Raw genomic sequence first — 5000 nt, forward strand, 5'->3', positions numbered from 1 at the left:
CCTTAACCTAACCTACGTTGTGCCTTAACCTAACCCATGTTGTGCCTTAACCTAACCCATGTTGTGCCTTAACCTAACCCATGTTGTGCCTTAACCTAACCCATGTTGTGCCTTAACCTAACCCATGTTGTGCCTTAACCTAACCCATGTTGTGCCTTAACCTAACCCATGTTGTGCCTTAACCTAACCCATGGTGTGCCTTAACCTAACCCATGTTGTGCCTTAACCTAACCCATGTTGTGCCTTAACCTAACCCACGTTGTGCCTTAACCTAACCCACGTTGTGCCTTAACCTAACCCACGTTGTGCCTTAACCTAACCCACGTTGTGCCTTAACCTAACCTACGTTGTGCCTTAACCTAACCCATGTTGTGCCTTAACCTAACCCATGTTGTGCCTTAACCTAACCCATGTTGTGCCTTAACCTAACCCATGTTGTGCCTTAACCTAACCCATGTTGTGCCTTAACCTAACCCATGGTGTGCCTTAACCTAACCCATGGTGTGCCTTAACCTAACCCATGGTGTGCCTTAACCTAACCCATGTTGTGCCTTAACCTAACCCATGTTGTGCCTTAACCTAACCCATGTTGTGCCTTAACCTAACCCATGTTGTGCCTTAACCTAACCCATGTTGTGCCTTAACCTAACCCATGTTGTGCCTTAACCTAACCCATGTTGTGCCTTAACCTAACCCATGTTGTGCCTTAACCTAACCCATGTTGTGCCTTAACCTAACCCATGTTGTGCCTTAACCTAACCCATGTTGTGCCTTAACCTAACCCATGTTGTGCCTTAACCTAACCCATGTTGTGCCTTAACCTAACCCATGTTGTGCCTTAACCTAACCCATGTTGTGCCTTAACCTAACCCATGTTGTGCCTTAACCTAACCCATGTTGTGCCTTAACCTAACCCATGTTGTGCCTTAACCTAACCCATGTTGTGCCTTAACCTAACCCATGTTGTGCCTTAACCTAACCCATGTTGTGCCTTAACCTAACCCATGTTGTGCCTTAACCTAACCCATGTTGTGCCTTAACCTAACCCATGTTGTGCCTTAACCTAACCCATGTTGTGCCTTAACCTAACCCATGTTGTGCCTTAACCTAACCCATGTTGTGCCTTAACCTAACCCATGTTGTGCCTTAACCTAACCCATGTTGTGCCTTAACCTAACCCATGTTGTGCCTTAACCTAACCCATGTTGTGCCTTAACCTAACCCATGTTGTGCCTTAACCTAACCCATGTTGTGCCTTAACCTAACCCATGTTGTGCCTTAACCTAACCCATGTTGTGCCTTAACCTAACCCATGTTGTGCCTTAACCTAACCCATGTTGTGCCTTAACCTAACCCATGTTGTGCCTTAACGTAACCCATGTTGTGCCTTAACGTAACCCATGTTGTGCCTTAACCTAACCTATAATGTGCCTTAACCTAACCTAAAGTGCGCCGTAACCTAAACTATATTGCGCCTTAACCTGACGCACGTTGTCGCTGAACCTGCTCTGTAATTGTTATGCAACCCGTTAAAGTAGTGTAGTGTTGCCTAACCGCAACCCTCGCAATATAGTTCGCTACTCGCACTGCCCGGTCCCCTGTGTATCGCGTCATGTTAAACACCTTGCAGGTGTTGCTGACTTTCCACATGCTCCTGCTATACACTGTAGTGTGGATAGCAGCAGGACGTACATGCCCCCCCCCCTTCCCCCCTGCCTTCGCAAGCTGGTCGGTGAGAAGTTTGCATGTTCAATGCCCTTCGCATGCCGACGTACTCAGCCTACGTTGTGGTACGGCCTGTCACCTGTCCGCCGATGTACGCAAAACCCACAAACTGTACTGCACATTGCTCCGTATGTACTGAATGATACATCGTGGCCCATGTGACCGTATGACGACAGCGCCTAGCAACGGCGGACCATACAGTCCAAATATTGTGCACGCAGCTACGTGTCGTCTCCCTATAAGAGCTGGATTGCAGTGTGGTACGCCATACAGACGTGTGGGAGGAACGGACGCCCTGGATGGCGATCAGCATGAGCAGTCTGTTGATGTAGTGGAGCGTGTATTCGGACGTAGTCGTCTCTTCTCACACACCGTGATAGCATGTTGCACCGCGTTCCACATCTGCGACATGCTGCAGAGGCGGGCTGACAGTCGTTCGCGCAATGGACACCGCATACGTACGGGGTCTACCTTCCACGTGTTCTCTAGGCGTGCACATGTTGTTGCGTCTATGTGGGCAGACGTAGTGTGTTGTGACACCTGACACAGGCATGCAATACTCGTTGCAAATGGCGATGGACGTGTACGTTTGCTGGTGACGTTACGCAAATGAACAACCGGTAACCCGTTGTGGTGCGGTTGTTCTCGCTAGAGGTGAATCAGTGTTGGCGACGATCGGTCGAGCTATTAACCGGTTGTTTCAGGGATACCCACCATGCCCACGAACGTGAAAGGGGACCCACCATGCCCACGAACGTGAAAGGGGATCTGGGTGTGAGGCGATACGCGGCGGTGGCTGGGTGGGACCGTCCCCGGCCGGTGAGGGGGGGCCGCCCGGCGTGCTGGCAGCGCGGTGCGTGGGCGCACGCGCTACAGCCGGCTGGTGGGGGCGGCCGGTGGCAGGCGCGCCGGCCGACGGACGCGGCAGGCGGCGCAGCTGCGCGCCGGCGCCCCCTGCTCGCGGCGCCTTGCGGCCAAAGTAGGTCCTCGCGGGCCCGGTGCGAAGCGCGGTGGCCATCTGCAGTGTGCTGGTCCGATTGAGGACTTTGTGCGCTGAGGATGCGCCGCCGCCCGGCGCTCGGCGCCGCGACGCCGTCTGCTGCTCGGTCGCCCCAGCGGTTCTCGCAGGTGGTTTGTATCGCAGCTGTGCGGACGTGTTGGCGCGTGCGCTGTGCTGGGAGAGTTCGCTTCGGCACCCAAGTAGGGCTTTTGTCCTTCTGTGGCGCTGGCGTTGGAGCTGCCGGTCACCGTAGGTGGCGCGTGTTGTCTCCCGCCGGCAATGCCACGACAGCACGCTCCCGGGCCTCTGTCGGCAGCGGCAAGCTCAGTTGGGAGCACGGGTGGTCGCACCTAAAGCGTCTACTCGCCTAACTCCGGGCGATTGCGCCTCTCTCGAACCCGACCAAGTACTTAGGACGGCGCTGCGCGCCGCCGGGACCTGAGAGGGTTTCGAGGTGTGTTGTGCAGGGGAGCTCAGCCTCCTCCTGTTTGCAGAATAATTGAGCGGACGCTTGCGTGTTCGCGCGGGCCCCCGGGACACACTCCCGGGCGGCCGGCTGCTCAGCTCTAGTTGACGCAGCTCCCTGGTTGATCCTGCCAGTAGTCATATGCTTGTCTCAAAGATTAAGCCATGCATGTCTCAGTACAAGCCGCATTAAGGTGAAACCGCGAATGGCTCATTAAATCAGTTATGGTTCCTTAGATCGTACCCACGTTACTTGGATAACTGTGGTAATTCTAGAGCTAATACATGCAAACAGAGTCCCGACCAGAGATGGAAGGGACGCTTTTATTAGATCAAAACCAATCGGTCGGCTCGTCCGGTCCGTTTGCCTTGGTGACTCTGAATAACTTAGGGCTGATCGCACGGTCCTCGTACCGGCGACGCATCTTTCAAATGTCTGCCTTATCAACTGTCGATGGTAGGTTCTGCGCCTACCATGGTTGTAACGGGTAACGGGGAATCAGGGTTCGATTCCGGAGAGGGAGCCTGAGAAACGGCTACCACATCCAAGGAAGGCAGCAGGCGCGCAAATTACCCACTCCCGGCACGGGGAGGTAGTGACGAAAAATAACGATACGGGACTCATCCGAGGCCCTGTAATCGGAATGAGTACACTTTAAATCCTTTAACGAGTATCTATTGGAGGGCAAGTCTGGTGCCAGCAGCCGCGGTAATTCCAGCTCCAATAGCGTATATTAAAGTTGTTGCGGTTAAAAAGCTCGTAGTTGGATTTGTGTCCCACGCTGTTGGTTCACCGCCCGTCGGTGTTTAACTGGCATGTATCGTGGGACGTCCTGCCGGTGGGGCGAGCCGAAGGCGTGCGACCGCCTCGTGCGTGCTCGTGCGTCCCGAGGCGGACCCCGTTGAAATCCTACCAGGGTGCTCTTTATTGAGTGTCTCGGTGGGCCGGCACGTTTACTTTGAACAAATTAGAGTGCTTAAAGCAGGCAAGCCCGCCTGAATACTGTGTGCATGGAATAATGGAATAGGACCTCGGTTCTATTTTGTTGGTTTTCGGAACCCGAGGTAATGATTAATAGGGACAGGCGGGGGCATTCGTATTGCGACGTTAGAGGTGAAATTCTTGGATCGTCGCAAGACGAACAGAAGCGAAAGCATTTGCCAAGTATGTTTTCATTAATCAAGAACGAAAGTTAGAGGTTCGAAGGCGATCAGATACCGCCCTAGTTCTAACCATAAACGATGCCAGCCAGCGATCCGCCGCAGTTCCTCCGATGACTCGGCGGGCAGCCTCCGGGAAACCAAAGCTTTTGGGTTCCGGGGGAAGTATGGTTGCAAAGCTGAAACTTAAAGGAATTGACGGAAGGGCACCACCAGGAGTGGAGCCTGCGGCTTAATTTGACTCAACACGGGAAACCTCACCAGGCCCGGACACCGGAAGGATTGACAGATTGATAGCTCTTTCTTGATTCGGTGGGTGGTGGTGCATGGCCGTTCTTAGTTGGTGGAGCGATTTGTCTGGTTAATTCCGATAACGAACGAGACTCTAGCCTGCTAACTAGTCGCGTGACATCCTTCGTGCTGTCAGCGATTACTTTTCTTCTTAGAGGGACAGGCGGCTTCTAGCCGCACGAGATTGAGCAATAACAGGTCTGTGATGCCCTTAGATGTTCTGGGCCGCACGCGCGCTACACTGAAGGAATCAGCGTGTCTTCCTAGGCCGAAAGGTCGGGGTAACCCGCTGAACCTCCTTCGTGCTAGGAATTGGGGCTTGCAATTGTTCCCCATGAACGAGGAATTCCCAGTAAGC

The 5000-nt window shown here is 53.4% G+C and overlaps 1 non-coding gene across 1 annotated transcript in view; it reads left to right on the forward strand.

Moving 5' to 3' along the window:
* Positions 1–3305: 3305 nt before the first annotated feature.
* Positions 3306–5000, forward strand: part of LOC126431828 (small subunit ribosomal RNA) — a 1909-nt gene continuing 214 nt past the window's right edge. Inside the window, exon 1 of the ribosomal RNA XR_007577784.1 lies at positions 3306–5000. This exon is cut by the window's right edge and continues 214 nt beyond it. This is a non-coding gene — a ribosomal RNA (small subunit ribosomal RNA).

This window comes from Schistocerca serialis, unplaced genomic scaffold (assembly GCF_023864345.2).
Source record: "Schistocerca serialis cubense isolate TAMUIC-IGC-003099 unplaced genomic scaffold, iqSchSeri2.2 HiC_scaffold_1113, whole genome shotgun sequence".
Lineage (NCBI taxonomy): Eukaryota > Metazoa > Arthropoda > Insecta > Orthoptera > Acrididae > Schistocerca > Schistocerca serialis.